At 27.3% G+C, this 18,401-nt stretch overlaps 1 protein-coding gene across 1 annotated transcript in view; it reads right to left on the bottom strand.

The window, feature by feature from the left end:
* LOC126734544 (short neuropeptide F-like) overlaps nt 1-13,461 on the bottom strand; it is a 61,071-nt gene extending 47,610 nt beyond the window's left edge. Inside the window, exon 1 of the mRNA XM_050438225.1 lies at nt 13,378-13,461. The gene's annotated coding sequence lies outside the window, so the exon portion shown is untranslated. The remainder of the gene's footprint in view (nt 1-13,377) is intronic.
* Nucleotides 13,462-18,401: the final 4,940 nt, after the last annotated feature.

The following is an 18,401-nucleotide window of genomic DNA, read 5'->3' as shown; positions in this document are numbered from 1 at the left end:
GCGATGACAAAAAAATCTGTCTCATTAGAATTTTTAATTTAACGTTGCAACAATTTTTTAATGTTTTTCCTAGCATTGTCACTCGTACGTCAGACCATGAATTGATGCCGTTTTTGATGTGTGCTTAGGACGCAGTGTAAACATTTAATTTTACATGTCAAACGATTTTTTTTGTTTATTCAGAAAACGTTTGCTCGTTTTATAATTGAAAAATATTGTTTTTTCTTAATAGAAAACCGCTAAATAATACAAAAAGCTCTCTAAAACCAATTTATTTAATAATTGTACAAAAATGCTTTGAATTATATTTTTCCCGATGATGTACCTGGATAAAATAGGATTAATATTGAGTTAATATTTTGAAGTTTTATTAATCCTGTTGGCTTTTTCAGTGGTTATCTTCGGCAAAAGTATTTAACTACACCTAGATGGAAAAACTAATTTTTAAGAAACTGAATTTAATTTCAAAACGTAAAACCCAATTAAAAATTTGTTAAAATATCCCGAATATCAGAAAATTCAAAAAATGTAATTTCGGAATTCTTAAAATATTATAGCATTTTTACTGTTCGTTAAGGTGTGAGTTAAAACACTCGATGCGTAAAAAATTATCAACTGATTTATTATGTACACACTGAACGCGATCACTTAGCCTAATGAAAGCATTTACACAAATGTTTAAAATCTTAAATTATTTTAATTGCAAAGTCGCTTTAAATTTTAAAATTAAATTTTGCGACCATTATAAGTGCAGATGGCCCAATAACATATTAATTATGATGCAATATGAAAATACAGATTTTCGTGAGAAATTTATTTATAATATATACAAAAACAATAAATTTATAGTATAGTATGTGATCTCTTTGTGCATTGATTGTGGCTGTATAACGTCTTTCCATGCTAAGGATTAAGTTATTCAGATCTTCTTATAGAATTGCTATGACTATGACACTTAAATATATTAAATAATTTGAAGCAAAAATTGTAATTCGACACTGTAGAGACCGCACTTTACTCATCTAATTTATTACCATCAGCCTCTCTTAAATTTGAATGGTGTGTTTATATTAAACATTGACATGGATGTTTTTATTATAAGTCTTATTTTTTAAGAGAACAGGTTATTCAGAATAATATAATCCTTAAATATATTTCCACAGGTGAACAACTGGCAGATGCATTCACAAAGCCATTGTCTACTACTAAGTTTGTAGATATTATATTCAAACTGGGATTAAAATAAGTTTTTTTTATTTTGTTTTGTATTTGTTTTATTTTCTTAAAGTTTTTTTATAGATTAGTAAATAAGTGTAGTTTTATTATAGTGCTCTCGGTATAATATGTTATTACAATTTTGAGTGGGAGTGTTAAATGTATCAAATAAGTCTTAAAATTCAATAGTGTTAATATAAACACAGACGATGGATATTTTTTATTTGGTTTTCTTGTCTTAAAAGTTAGTTAGTTCCTTTAGAACCGATTTCAATAGAAGATAAAACAGTATGCGTGTTTTATTTCGTACCCATCCTATTATAATTTAATAACAATGTTGAAGAGCTTAAAACAGCTGATCTCGGTTTTGAAACTCATTCTGGCCCTGAAAAACTCTTTGCTGAAGCATATTTCAGGCTATAGGATTGAGATCACGTGATTTTAGCTGTGCGTGGAATGACATTATCATGCGTTAAAATAAAATTTGCACCAACATTTTAGGCGTATAGGACAACAATAGGTTCTAGAACATTTCTAATGTAGCAGTCTGCTGATAAGAAACGATCCAGAAAAACGAGTTCAGTTCAAATCCCAAGAGAAATTTCTGCTTATGCCATAATTGTGCCTCCTCTATAACTGTGAATTTTCTATGTTCAATTTTTTGTGCCAGGTGCCCTCCATACACGTACTCTTCGAGAATCTGAATACAAGCCAAAGCGAGTTTCATCAGTAAATAAAACCTTTTGCTATTGATTTTGCTCCGATATTCCTGAGCCCAAACTAGAGTGGTGCGATTTCGACTTATTAGATTACCTTCTTCTAACCTTCTGTAGATGGTGTGTCTTGAAACATTCACATTATGAGTTTCCCGCAGATGACCAATTAATTGTGGTGTTGTTACTTGTCATTTCTTTAAGCTTCTAAGTGAACATATTGATCCATATGAGGAGTAGTCACCCTTGGTGGACCCAAATGCCTTTTTCGTATGGTTCAAGTCTCTGAGCTATAACAATTTGATGCATTCAAGCCTTAAGCATCCCCACAGCCTCTAACATCTTATTATATATTAAATGACATCTAGGCATATTTAAAAAAATATTTTTTTTAAGATTTAAAAGTCGCGCCACTGAATTAAGCCGAACTCCTAGCACAAAGGCTTCTTATATACCAACTAAGCCGTGCCGCAAGATTTGCTAACCTTCCATATATCTCCAGAGCTGTCGCGCGAAATGCCCGACGCTTGCGCCACCGCGACGATTCCCATTTTATTTTATATCAATTATAAAATTAGTTTAAAATTGTAGAAATGTACAATATTTTGTCTAGTTGTAATGAAAAATTCTCTATACAAACCATAGAAAAAAAAACTTTTTCTTTAAACTATTACATAATCTGTTATGTTATATTTGTACCTAAGGAAATTACATTACGGGAGTGTTTAAGATATAGAACTCCTTATTTATAATCTCTATCTATCTTTCTTCCTTATCTATATAACTCTATTATAATTTCAAAACTATTTAAAGCAGATATGAGAAAAGATTGCAGATATGTCAGAACAAAATTAAGCTGCTTAATGTAATGTTTACGCAATTCTAAGTATTAAAGTGTATTTATTCTAGAGAGTCTATAGTTTGTGAAAGTTTCCTTTCAAAAACTTATTGAACGTAATAAACTCTTAGATCATGGTAAATATATTGCAGCTTAGAATGGAACTTTTGGTCAAATACTTGCCTTTATTGGGAAAAAAAATTAATATTAAGCAAATAGCATTTTAACATTTTAGTTTTAACTCAATATATCCTTTATACACCTTAATAATAATGTAATATATAGACCTAAGATATAGACTTAAGAAAATAACATATTGTGTACAAAAATCTTTTGGATGTAAAACTTAATGTTTTGGGGTAAAACTTATTGGGGCAATACAATATGGTCTGGAGAGATCAAATGCAAATTCATGTGGATGATCTTTATAACTAAAACTAGTCTTCACCAGACCGGATGTATTCAAATAAGCTTGTTGCCAGATTCATAATAAGCTTCATCATTCAAATAAGCTTGTTGCCACCATCAAATAATGATGTACATCAAAAAGTGAGTGATTTTTAAATTTGGCTAAGAAAAGAACTACCCAGAAGCTTCGTGCTTCAAACAAAGAGTTAGGGTATGAATCTGTGGTGCATTAACCTAAGAATTAAAGTAATCGATCATTAGCTTCTAAATAATTTTCCAAAGTTATTGGAGGATCATATTGACTTTAAGACATATGATACTATCTACTCATCTAAAAGATGAGCCCTTAATTAATTAAACAACTTTTAAGTTCTAGTAACTATTTTTATTTACATTTTAACCTGATCTCTAATAAAAAAATAAAAAATTCAGATATTTTTTTATGAAATATAGTAAAATTACAATATTTAAGTGATAGACAAATAAAATAAATAGACGAGAGCCATAAACCAAAATATTAGCGTACCTCGAAAACTTTTAGATTATAGAAGGTGTGGCAAACTAAAACGACTATATGTGTACCTAAACACCGAACAAACAGACCCTGTAATTGTTTTATGCCGGGATTACGGAGATTGTTGGTCTGGGCTCACTTTGGCAGGTTACTCAATTTTATAGTCATTCTCTGTAAATTAGTTGTTTCCACATAAAGCGGAAAATATAGACCACGCTCGTGGCCGTACCTAGATTCAGTTGGTAAATTTAAAAATCAGCTTTTATTTATGTTTTAATTTTTCATGTAACAATAATATAAAATGTAGGAAAAAATATGTAAAATACAAATTCTGCAGTAAAAGAATTAAATATTGCAATTTTTTCGACAATCCTGTATATTTCTCGAAAATGCTCGGACCCGTCGATCTTGGTTTTTTTTTGTCCATTTTTTTCTGTAAGAATTAGTATACAGGGTAGCTGAAAAAAAGTTTTATAACCAACTTTATTTTTTCAAATACACCCTATATATTCTATCAAATTTCGATTGTACCTAAAATTCTAGACACATTTTATAAATAATGTCCTATAGTTGAATGTAACTATTTTTGGCGTATTAAATGTCGAAAGCTGGCCGAAATACTGTTCCTTCTGAAGAAGTAAAGTTACATTTAACATCAGCACTTCAGAAACATCCTTGTACGCCTATACGTAATTTGGCAAGAGATCAATATTTTAAATGAATTTTTAATTAATATAATGTTCTATATTAGACATTTAAAAAATAACGTTATTATCCCTCTAAAGTTTTTTACAAGAACTTCTTAAAAATGATTCAAAACATCACCTAAAATCTCTGAAAATATTATGAGATTATGCGACCAAATTCCAATTTTTTTAGACAATATAATATTTACAGATGGAACTACATTTTTATTAAGTATTATCGTCACTGGTCTTAAGAAACCTCACACTGGATTATTGAAAAAAATACTTCGTAGTCGTAAAGGGTCAACGTATGGATGGGGAAGATTAATAATAGGATTTTTTTTTTAATTTATTAAAAAAAAGGGCGATATTTTTAAAGAAAATCTAAATGCAGATTTATATTTCTTATCTTTATAACTAATTCCTAGCAGCAACTTTAGCAGTTATATTTCACACCAGCAGATATGGTTCCAACAGAACACTTTGGAAAAGGGGACGAGAGTACCTTAATAAAGTTTTTCGCACCAAGCAGATAGAGAGAAAACGAGGCTGTGAATTGGCCGCCTAGATCTTCGAATCTTAATGCATTAGATTATTTTATATGGGGCTATAATAAAAGAAATACATACAAGCTAGTCTAGCCTCAAAATATTGAGGAATTAAAAGGGCAAATAAAAGATATAGCAAGAAGTATATCGCCAGTGACAGTTTGGGACTCTATACAATATTTTTTTGATGGGATCTTGCCAAGTAGTTAATTCAATCAAATTCAAATTAGGTGATCACTTCGAACATTTGCTGTAGATCCGTATTTTTTTATAAAAGCTGTTTAATAATTTGCATTCTGTATATTATTTTAATAAATGTATTGAACATCATATCAATCTAGAATTTAAAGTAAAATTTAAAAACAAAAATATATTGCAGAGTTGCCAAAAAAAAGTTTAGTACTAAGGCTCTTTTTTGAGCCATCCTGTGTAATATATTCTTATATTAAAAAATTGGCAAAAAATTTTAGGCTTTTTAAAAAAATATACGGGGTTGTCGAGAAAGTTGCAATAGTCCATTCTTTCAAGATTCCTTGTATAAAAAATACCTATTGATACACTTTTAGCTTTGTTTAAATATTTTATATTATTTATCAATTAAAAGAAAAAATATTTTATTATATTAATACGGTTAAATATTACATTAAGGTATTTTTAAGTATTTAGAATGGATCATAAAATATACGTTATTTATGATTTATAAGAAGATATTAATTTATTATTATTTGGTTGTATTATATGAGTATAGTTTTTTATTGAAATATACTTTACCTAAATATATTAATATTTTTAAATTTAGAGTAATTTGATAAATAACTCAGATCAAAATCAAAAACAGGAAAATTACTGAGATATTCACTGAAGTAAAAAGGCTACTTATCGAACTATTTTAATATTCGGAACAACGTACTTATGTGAATAAAATTTGTGAAATCTAAACATCGATTAGTATTGACTAACAAGCAGTAAATAGTTACTGATAAGTGCTGTTACCAATTCACTAAATATTAAAGAATTATCAAGAGAAGTGAAAATGTATTTCTCATGTTTAAATACAATACTCATATGTTGTACTTTTATCTATGTGTTTTGAATCAATATAATTTCTATAAGAAAATATTTTTTAATTTCATCTTTTTTGCATATTTTTAAACCATGTATTTAATTTTGGTTTGAGAAACATGATATGTTCATTCGAAACATATCAACATTTTCTTGGAAAAGTCGTGTAATTAATAATTAAAAGACTATCTAAAAATATAAAACTTAAGGCTCACTAAAGAGATCTTGACTAAAAAGTGCAGTTTTGTAAAGAGATGATGAAACTACTATATTATTCTCTCATAAAGAAGCAATTTTAACTACAGAAAAAGTGTCAAATAACTTAAGTGTATAGTTGGCTAATTCACTTTTAGTAAGGAAACTTGCTGCAAAACTCAGATATTTTGTCACCCAAAATTGTTAGATGAGCAATAAGTATTTAAATAAAAAATTAATACGAAATATTTTAAATTGATCCTAGTCTTGATCCCTTGCCTAAACGAGTAATGGAAAAATGCCAAGAAAAGTCAGAACAGTGTTGAATTTGCTACGGATCAGGGATCAAATTCCAACAAATATAGTATAGTACTTCGATTTTGTAATGATCTACTTCTAGTCTTTCTCATTTAAAAAATATTACAGTTATTGTATTTTTTTCCTATAAATAAAAAGAAAACGGTTAATGTTAATATTGGGGATAAAGATAATTTAGAAACTCTTTTTTTGTAGGATTTATTAACCAACCATAATTATTATCAAAGACCGATAACCATAAAACCATAGAAACCAACCATATATACTTCAATATTTGATTTCGTGAAGATTATCTCTATGGGTATGCTATTGAATAATCTACTTTCCTTTTTCTTCTAATGCTGAAATATAGCTAAGGTGTCACTCAAAAGTCTATTATTCAGAATTAAGTCTTAATTTTCATAAGTTATTATTACTGATCAGAATATCAAAAGTAAATTAAATATATTAGAAGATGACCCCAAAATTTTTTTGGATCATCAAAGATCAAGAGAAATTATATTTGCAGAACTACTGTTGGATAATCAATCTTCTTCATAAAAATATTATAAAGACAAACACTGTATCTTTTAAAAATGCTTGTAATATTTTACATTGTTTTGGCTAATTTAAAAATGACACTCTTTTAAGGACAGTCAATGCAAGCAAATACATAAAATTCAAACTACCAAAATTTATAATGAAATATCCTAAACTGGAAGCCAAGCTAATAAAGATGAATTGCTAAAAACTACAACATATATAAAACTAAAAACTAACTAAACGTAAGTAGCACCTTAAATAAACTTAGTTAACGAACCTAAACTATAAAATAAGAGCAAACCAGTATAAAATCTATTAGCATAATTAATGCAACCATAACAATATTTTAAATAATAAAATATAACATTTTGTGGAAATAACAGCATATACAATGAATAACAACTTCTTAGAATTCATCGGATCTTATTTATAAAAATAAATACATTTTTCCAATAAATTTATGTGCAAAACAAATAAATTTATTTTTTAAGCAATCATCATTGCTAAACTATAGAATTATTATTTTTAATAATTATTAATATTTATTTAAGTTCAAAATTAAATTCTTTTCATTTACAACTTAAACTTCTTTAGCTAATCAACGAAAAAAAAACTTATGAGAATGTAATTTATTTGAATAATTTATTTATTTTATTAATTAATTAAAATGTCGTTACTAATTAAATAATAATGTCTTTACGCCATTTTAGCAATTAACTGCACCCTAAATCTAGCCAAAATTAGAAAGACTTTATCATTGGTGTGATATTTAACTAACATTATTTACGTACTTATATAAATCTGAAAAGCCTAATAGACGGCACGCAACGTAAACATATTTAATATTTCCCTAAATAGAAGGCATATAGATGAAAGAAATGCACGATAGCTGATAATCCAATATATATCCTGCCTAACGACCCAAGAATGCTCAAATTCTGGATTAATTTGGTTAATATATTAAAGTGTCAAGACTGAGCTAATTGCAATAAAACAGATACCTCTGCTAAGATCGCTAGTAATCATTCTCAAGAAGTTAAAGAGAAACATATGGCGTACTAGATAGGCAATATTTAATAAAATTAAAAATATGAGGAAAACCAAAAATCCAAATATTTTCTTAAATTGGGAAAATAAAGTCCAAGGATAAAATATTATGTTAATGTTCAGCCTTAAACTCATTGTCTAAATATCATGGAAATGAATCATCTGATAATAAACTATAGAAAGTGTTTTTGACAAATATAGAATTTCTAGCTCTTATGTTATTGATAAAAAAGTTCATAAACCATATCCAGTTAAACGCTCTTTAAGATTTATATAGTAAAGAATAAGACAAATTTATTAACATTGGAAGGAGTAGATAGTAAGTGAAATTGGCATAACTTAAATATATACGGTATGCTCTTTAAGTGAATTAATATTTCCTAAATTAATTTTCCTAACTTAATAAATACTTAATATTTCCTAAACACGACTTTAAATTCATTTAAATACATATAATATTTTTTATAATAAGAAATATTGAATTAAAGGGACAGCAGCTTTAATTGAAAATGAACAATGTTGGTAATATATTTGGAAAACTGAAATCAAATATGAAGGGACGAAGAGTAGACAGTGATAAACCGTGACTGAATATAATGAGTAGGTACATAATTTACCAATTATGAAATAGTAATTAATTTTAATATTAGTAATAAATCGTTTTAAATTGAAATATTTGGTTAAGAATGACAAATTTAAAATAAAAGGGCTTTTGGTTAAGTAAAGATTACTATATGAGCTTGCTTCAATATTATTTAATATTTACATATAATGTGAAATTTAAGGCAAATTAGTTTTTTTTCAAAAATAAATATTTTTAAATTTCCAAATATTTTCCTCTTTTAAAATACTACAAAAATTAAAAACAACTCATCAAATTTTTTTTACAGTTTTCTAAAAGATATCGAATAATTTTAAGATTACCGAATAATATAAATCTATAAATTTGTTTGAAAAACTCCATTAGTAAAATTAAATAATTTTTGTTTACAGGAAAAAAAATTAAAAGAAATAATTATCATAATTTCTAAAAGCTTTTTTTGTGCTCTTGATTACGAAAAAAATGACTTGTTATGATAGGGAAGCTTGTTCGTGATTTAATTGAAAATTTTAATTTCGAAAATTTCTCAATGTTAAGCAGTTTTAGATGGATTTTTTAATAAAGCTCCACTCTATTATAATTAGAATTAAGATGTAATTTTAACATTTAACAATTTAAAATTATATAGAATAGTGTCACGTACGCTAAATATCAAATTAGTAAGCACTGTATTAAATCACGATAACAAGAGGCAAGCTTTGATTTAGTAACTTCCTTTGTAGGTTTAAGAACCGTAAATAAATTAAACTTTTAAAGCAGAGCTATTAATATAGTTTTTGTTTTACAGATATATTTAAATAGATCAGTATTAAAATATATATTATTATATTTATAGGCGGGATTTAAACCCAAGACGATCAGATCCATTAAAGTTATAGCTAAATTTTGATATCCTCTTTATTTATATAACTTCTAAATTATCCAATTTTTTTATCCTAATTAAGTAATCATTACGTCCTTAAACTTACTTTATAATTTAGTTTGCAAAAACGAACTAAATTATCTCATAAAACGTGACTAAAATAAAAGCACCTTAAAATTGCAGGTTCACGTAAAGGAATTTATTACATCAAATAACGTATAAAGTTTTTTAAACATAAAGACCAATACTGTTTTTTTGCACCGTATGATGTTTTATCTCAAATACTTATTTAAGAGCGTGTATATCTTATTTTTACTTGAATTGACGGGACTTTTAGAAGAAAAAAAATGCATTAGATCTATGTATGTTAGGTATGAATTTAAATATTTTCATTATGCTCTGCCTTTAATATTTTGAGACTAATTTAAATGTTTTATTATCACTTTAGCAGTAAAAAAGCAATTATTTATGTGCTAATGAGAAACTTAGAGTTCATAAAAGTTATATGGGTTATGAACTAAGAAGTTTAAACATTCATTATGAATATATTTAAAGTAGAAGTAATCTTTAGGATGGAGTGTCATAATATTAAGGGAAAGAAAATAAAAAATCCACCGGTTCAATTAGAGAATGACGTAAGTTTCGTTCTTTGGTATCTTTTATTTTAATTGTTTTTTATAATCCTTTTAGATATAGACAAAGCTCTTGGCAATATCAATAGCCGAAACGCCTCGAGCAAATTAAACTTTTTACCAAACAGTGGAGATTTGTATTTTATTACTTTTTTAAAAGTGACATGCAATTTATCATTTTAAAAAAAATAAAAAAATCACAAGACGTGATCAGAATTGAAATTCTTTGTTATGCCAGACTCGTATTAAAAACAAACTTTAATATTATATTTTATTATATCAAACATATGTATGTTGACCACAATATTAGTTAACATCATAAGGATGTAAATGGCAAAGGACAAGTGCTACATTAAAAATCCTACGGCATATTCCTAATTTAAATCATCTATGCGAATGTTCAAAACTAAATATTATGACTCCGGAGCTAACCTCCCGTTCGGACCTTTGGGAAAGACCCGTTATCAGTGATTATAATTGAGAAACAGTATAATCAAAATATATTAAAATATGCACTTGGGGCGTTAAAACCATGGCAAAAATAGACGATCTCATCCAGGAAATGAAGAGAATGAACATTGACTTAAAATAAGAGAGATGAGATGAATAGGAGAAGAAATTACAGACGAAGAGGATGTCCCAGTAGTTTATTCGGGAACATCAAACTGAAAGCTGGAATATAGAGTTGGAATAATCGTCACAAGACATATTGACCGATGTCTGTCTAATTTTATCTCAATGTCGCAATTATACGCCCCCACTGCAGACAAAGAAAAACGAGGAATGAAAAATTAATATTGATAATTATGATCTGAATAACAAGTGGAAGTCATACATAAAAAAGCGTTTTGAGGATCAAAATCCAAAGGTCATGTACTCACTGTTGTAAAAAGTTACAGACCAACATCTACTAATCCCCAAAATAGAAATAGCAATAAGACAAATGAAAAACAAAAAAGCAGTGGAACCAGACAGCGTTGAAGTTGAATTTTTGTATGTTGAATGATCTTTGATGAATCTCTAATTCTGCAAATATCCCCGAAAAATGGCTGCAATCATAATATATGACGTTGCCCAAAAAACACAGAGCAAAGAAGTGCGAAGACCAGCAGTTTATTGAGTCATATGCTAAAACTGTTTCTTAAAATCATCTACCGAAGAATTTACAATAAAGGCGAAGAACAAATATTCCAAAACTAATTTGGTTTTATAACTGCAGTCGGAACTAAAGAGGTACACTTTGGAGTAAATGTTCTATACCAGAGATGCAGAGATGTCAACTGTGATGTATACGCATGTCTAATCGATTTTAAAAAAACATTTGATCGCGTTTAACATTATAAAATAATCAATATCTCGGAGAATCAAGATTCCGGTTGTACGATAAAGATAACCGATTAATTTCAATTCTCTACTGGAATCAGATAGCATACTTAAGACTTGATGGAGATCAAACAAGTGAAAATACATTATGGGAGTTAAACAAAGATGTGTCATATTGCCTTTAATATTCAACTTACGAGTATATCCTGAAAAAATGTTCGATGAAGTCCTTCACGGAATAGAAAAAATTTTTTTTCAATGGAGTGAGACTAAATAATAATCAATACGCCGACGATACCATAGTGATAGAAGATAGCTTGGAAGCACTGCAAAGGTTAACCGAATATATCATGTAGTAAAGTCAATAATATGGCCTTAATATCCATGTAAAAAAAATGAAACAAATGTTCATTCAGCAAAATAGATTTAAATAAAGATCACCTATAATTTGACGGAATTCGAAATAAACGTCTTCAACATTTTTGTTACCTTGGAACTTTCATAAATGAACAAAGGGATAGTGCACAAGAAATAAAATATCTTATAGGAAAAGCAAGGAAGATATTTCACAAAATAAGTGCCAACGTCAAAAGTCACAACATCTCTTTAAACGAAATTAAGGCACTTAAGATAGTATGTCCTGTATATTTTAATATATGGCTTAGAATCCTAGAAACTCATAGAAGCCACAACTTAAAATCTAGAAGATATTTACACTAAAAAAAACCAAACTTGCATACCTGGGGTATGTTATGAGAAATCAAGATGGATACTTCTTACTGCTAACCATATTATAAGGAAAGGTAGATAAAAGAGGTCCCGGAAGAAGAAGAACATCATGCCGCAACCATGATGAACCTATGGACATGGTTTGGGAAAAGCTCATTAAAACTGTTTCGAGCTATTATAATTTAGTCGGATTTTAAAATCCTAAAAATTATAATTGCCAACATGATTACCAACGTTCAAAACGGATAGGTACCCAAAGATGAAGAAATAGCATAGGTCAATTAATATATGTCATATGTCAATTTTTTGTCATAAAAAGGTACAAAATATCATACGGCCCCTCGGTAAAATAACGTTTTATAACGATGTGCTTATTATTAGAAAAAGTTGTAGCAAAGGATACAGGCATTATTTAAATATCGAGAAACAGACTTCTGAAATAAATACAATTTTTATAAGTAAATTAAGCAATCATCTATCATTCTAAAAAATATAATATTTTTAATTTTATTTAAAAAAAAGTAAATTATAAGACTTGACCTGAATTGCAACTTCTTATAATTTTAGGCATTTGCTTATTAATAAATTTGATATTTTTGAATAAAAAGTTAAACATATCTTACGGCACTTTGTGAAAACGACGTTTTATCTTATGAATCTGTTTAAAAATATCTCTGGCTATTTTGGCCTGCATAGAATTTCGGTATTTTTTTTCATTACCTTGACACATTATGCGTTAGTTCTTAGAACTTTAAGATAATTTCGTTTCTAAGATATAATACTAGTAGAAAAAATACAGATTTTTTTCCAGCAATAAACAAACTTTTTAAGTAAATAGAAATTAAATATTAAACTAAATTTAGAATATTTTGTAATGTAAAAAAAAATATATATATGATCATGTTGCAATAAAAAACGTTCATAATATCTAAACAACACTTAAAATAAAATAAATTACTGAGCAAATAGTTGAACTCTTTCAATTCTGTTTTATTAAGTTTCAAAATAACATGTATGAAAAATGAAAATAATTGTATTTTTTTTACACAACAATAAAAAGTTAAGATACAAGATTTAAAATTGTCATAAAATATGACTAAAATTAATACAAAAATTTATTTTAATCGGATGAAAACATAGAACAAAAATTTAAAAAAAACTCACCGGATGTTACGGAGGTTCTAAAAAGTTTCTTCCTTACCACGGTAGCACTGTTCACTATACCAACTTGTAGCTTACCTGTTGATAGCGCACAAATGATAACTATAGTAATGTGAAAGCTTTATATATTCCCTTGTTAGCACGTTTGGTTTCCCGTTCTTTGCGTACGCATCCCAGAGGCGGTCGGTGTGTAGGAAGGACAATTTGTCCATGTTTCTGTGGAAAAATGTCGCAGTTTTCTTTAACTGAGAGTTAAAATTTTGGGCATTTGTTAAAGTATTTTATATTATTTACTCTATTTTAATTTTATTTTATTCAAGAAATATCGTACAAGGTTAGTGTTAATTTTTTCATCTAGCAAAAATTATGATTTTGTATTCAAATTTTATGTATTGTTTTAGAGCTGGCAAAAGAAAAAATATTTACAAATTTTCACCCAACTAACTAGTTTAAGTTTTTTACTAATATTAATAACTTGAAATTATAGGACAAAAAAAGGACGCGAAAATTAATAATAGAAGAAATAAAAATAAAGTTATGATATCCAATCCATTGCATCTAAAAAGTTAAGTTTAATATTATATTTAAAATTTAAACACCTATTAAATTACACAAAAAACTCATCATTTTAAAAGAAAAAGTAAAGCAATAAAAATATATTATCTTTCTACGAGAATAAAAAGTTAAACTGGATAAAACATGGTAAAATAGATAAAATAGGTAAAAATTATGAAGATGATTCCTAATTTTGAGCAAGATTTTCGTTATTTTTCATATTTACAGAAGTCATTCCTAATTTTTTTTATGGCAACCAAGCAAAATTTGAATTTGTTGTATTTAAATTTATTTTACTTATTCATAAAAAAAATATAGAATAAACATAATTAGAGAAAAAAAATACAAAAATATGTAAGATCAAAAAATTAAATAAATCTATACACGAGGTAAAATAAAACTCAAAATCCTAAAACTAACCTTAACTACATAAAAAGTAAAATAAGTTAAAAAAACGGTGGAATAATAGATAAATCAGATAAAGAGATAATATATATGTTTTTATAAAACATGAAAAAAAATTCAAAAAAGCACATATAAAATCATTTTTAAAAGTTTGTAAAGATTATAAAACTAGAAAAATGTACCTTTTCATTTAGCATTTAAATTTGTTGAATTTACTCTCTTCATAGAAAACAGAATAAACTATTTTACTATTATTTTCAGGGTTATACTTATAAAGATTCCTAAAAAATATTATTTTATGTTTTGCTTGGTGTATATATAATGTTATATATAAGTTCTTTTTAAAAAAAATCTGACAGGATGAATGTCACATAATATAGACCGATAACAATCATTAAAACTTCGCTAAATTTCTAGAAACTCTTGTTCATTTAGCAAAAAAATAAAATTTTCTTTCTCGACGTAATATTTAGCGGAACATTGGAAAACCCATGTAAATTTAAGGGGCTCAATTATTGGCTTCCCTGTACATTTTAGAGAGAAAATGTAAGATAACTTTTTGAAGAAACCAATCTGGCAAACCCTTGTGCAAAGTTTCAAAAAATTTTAATAGGTAAATCTTGAATTATTCAATTAAATGTGATTGCAAAATTAGCTAATTTTCGGTTCAGGTAAAACCAAACGGCCATCAGTAAAATGAATATTGTCACTGACGTACAGGAAAAGTCTCAATAAATCAGTGACAGTCGATATTTGAAAATATGAATTATTCAATCAACGAAAAAATAGCCATAATTAAGTGGCATTATGCGGGAAACAGTTTTAGAGCAGTATCTGAAATGTTTTCAGTTTATTTGTCCACCAAGCCCATTCCGTCCATTTTAACTATTAAACGTATTGTCAGTAAGTTCGAGTCCAAAAGTACCGTAATAAATATTTGTAAATGTTCAACTCAGGATATCGAAAATAGAGCCGAAGAAAAAGAGAACAGAGGTCTTAATATTCTACTGAGTGTGGAGGAAAACAAGATGGTTAGTACGAGGGTTCTTGGGCAAGAGGTAAATAAACATCATACAACGCTATTACGCACTGAAAAAAAACACAAATATTATTTGTATAAATTCGAAAAACATCAAGAGCTGCAGGAAGGAGATGAAGAGCGAAGAATGGCATTTTGTTTTGAAATGATGGAAAGACCAAATAATGATAGGAATTTTTTAAGAAATATTTGTTTTACCGATGAATGTACATTTACCCTCAACAATGAACCAAATTGCCGGTATTGGAGCCAAGAAAATGAACATCGCTTTGTTCATACTCGGACACAATATCCCCAAAAAAACAAATGTATTCGTTCGAATTATCGGATACCATATCATCGGACCCTTTTTTATGGACTATAACCTAACAGCTGAAACCTATTTGGACTTATTTCAAAAGCAAATTGGAACCGCCTTGGAAGAAGTTGTTCAGGAAGATCAAATGATCTGGTATCAAATGGATGGTTGCCCGGCCCATAATGCCCGTATGGTTAGAGATTGCTTGGAAAAATGCTTTTCAAAAGTGTAAAATTTGAGAATCTAAACCAGTTACAAAACGCTATTTCGTTAGAATGTAATAAAATTTCCCAATATCAATTTAGTAACGTTAGAAATGAATTTTATGATCGATTAGAATATTGTTTAGCTGTTAATGGGGGGTTGTTTGAACATTTGATTAATTGATGTTTTTATGTAATTCTCTATTATTTAAAAAAAAAGTTATTGTATTTTATTTTATTTTTTTTTATTTTTCCACACTTAGTAAAATATTAAGAGTTCTGTTCTTAATTTTTTCGGATCTATTTTCGATCTTCTGAGTTAAACATTTACAATTATTTAATGCAATGTCTTTGGACTCGAATTTACTAACAATAGGTTTAATGGTTGAAATGGACCAGATTGATGGGAAAATAAATTGAAAATATTTCAGATACTGCTTTTGGTTTCATTAATTATTCTAAGTATGATAAAATTATTTTTTTAATAATCGATAATAACAATTGTTATTGGTTTAACTTCATCGTTATATTAAATAAAAGTTTAGATAAAAAAGTAATGTTAACGTGTCTTACTTTGAATGTATGTTTGTGAGATTGATAAAACGAAAAAAAACATTTTTTGTTTTCGGCTGTACATCAGATTTGACAAAGCCTTATAACAAATTGTTTGCTGGTGGCTGGTATCTGGTTTTACCTAAACCAAAAATTTGGTAATTTTGCAATTACATTTAATTGAATATTTCAAGATTAGCTTATTACAATTTTTTGAAACTTTGCACAAGGGTTTGCCAGATTGGTCTCTTCAAGAAGTTATTTTACATTTTTTCTGTAAAATGTACAGGGAAGCCAATAATTGACCCCCTTAAAATTTACATAGGATTTCCTATGTTCCGCTCGGCGACGCACCACCCGGCATAATATTGATTTACCTTAAGCTTTTGATAAATTGAATCATAACAACTTGTTGGATAATTTTAAGTGTACTTTTATATTGTTTTTCTTAAAGTTTTTGATTTTTATAATATGTATTTTTTTTTAGTTTCATGATTGGGTCTTACTTGTAAAGCTTGAAATCAATAAATAAACAAATATATATTTTAGCAAAACGGCATTTTTCAGTTCAAATAAAAATACTAATTAGTTTAAATAATAATACTGCTCTATTATGAATTTTTCGATATGATCAATATGTTTATTATACACCAAATTTTTTCCAATGCTTCTAATGTTTTGGATGTTTTAAAAATATATATTCTATTATGTAAAGAACTTAAGTCACACTTTTGATATCCAATAAATCATATCTTTTTTATATGATAAGGAACATCTATTTTAAAAGTAGTAATTTATTAGAATTTATATTTAATTTTGTGCCAAAACTCCTTTTAGAAAATTAAAATTTCATTCATATTTATTGAATCACGGAAACGGAAATTGGACCAAAGGAAATATAATAATAAAAAATTCTTACTTTATGCTAAATTTTATACACTAGGAACTACTTTCAGGATAAGAAATATTTAATTTATTTTTAAATTGACTCGCTGACATTTATAGTGGTTTTTGGACATAATTAAATGTTCGCACTTTATAATAAATAACTGTGATTAAAAACCAACTACTCTAAAATTAGGTATTCTCATAAGATACATACATCAAGTTGTTCGATGTACAGGGTTATCTAGACAAAACGTCATTAATTTTGATAAGTGAGTAAATAAAAAAAAACTAAAAAATAAAGAAGTCTCCGACTGATTTTCTGTATATTTATAAATATCTAAAATCTTGAAAAAAAAGTTTATTTATAATCAAATATTAAAATAATTTAATAAAAACTATATACTTTTTGAAGTTCAAACAGAATGTCGTAATGGATTCACTAAAACTCTATTTTTACTAATAATAAATAATGTAGAATAATATAATAAAAGCATTTTTCTGGATTTTAGTAAGCCTTTGATACTGTTTATTTTAAATTGCTATCAACTAAAGCTAGATAAAAGGGATGCCTCTGAGATTAATTTTAATTAGGTCTGCAACTGCAACAAATATCCAAATTAGTACGCACATGACAGTAACCTAAACCTTCCACTTTTCTTAATATAATTTTAACTTATTAATATATTTACTGGTACATTACTCAACAGTCCAGTTATTTTGACTGTAATTGAATTCCTACAGTTTTTTAATGCAAAACTGCAATTTTGTGGGCATATTTCAGAAAGTTAAAAAAGAAACCTGTTTAAAAATAAGTATAATTTTGATAGAAAACTTTCACAGGCAATTAAAGTTTTTGATGCAATAGGATAATGGAAATAACTAAACGGCTAATATTTTTGCGTATCTATTATCTAACAAAATTTTTCCTATATATTACTTAATAAACCACATAAACTCTCAGATTCACTGATTCAATCAGAGCCTATGTACTAAGGGGAAGTTTTTCTTGTGAAAACTTTCTATTCTAGTACAAATTTTTCCTTAGTATGTAAAATTGTTATGCTTCTGATATAAAACGTTATCATAT

Source organism: Anthonomus grandis, chromosome 3 (assembly GCF_022605725.1).
Source record: "Anthonomus grandis grandis chromosome 3, icAntGran1.3, whole genome shotgun sequence".
NCBI classification, from domain to species: Eukaryota; Metazoa; Arthropoda; class Insecta; order Coleoptera; family Curculionidae; genus Anthonomus; species Anthonomus grandis.
This window is presented reverse-complemented; position numbering and strand designations above follow the sequence as displayed.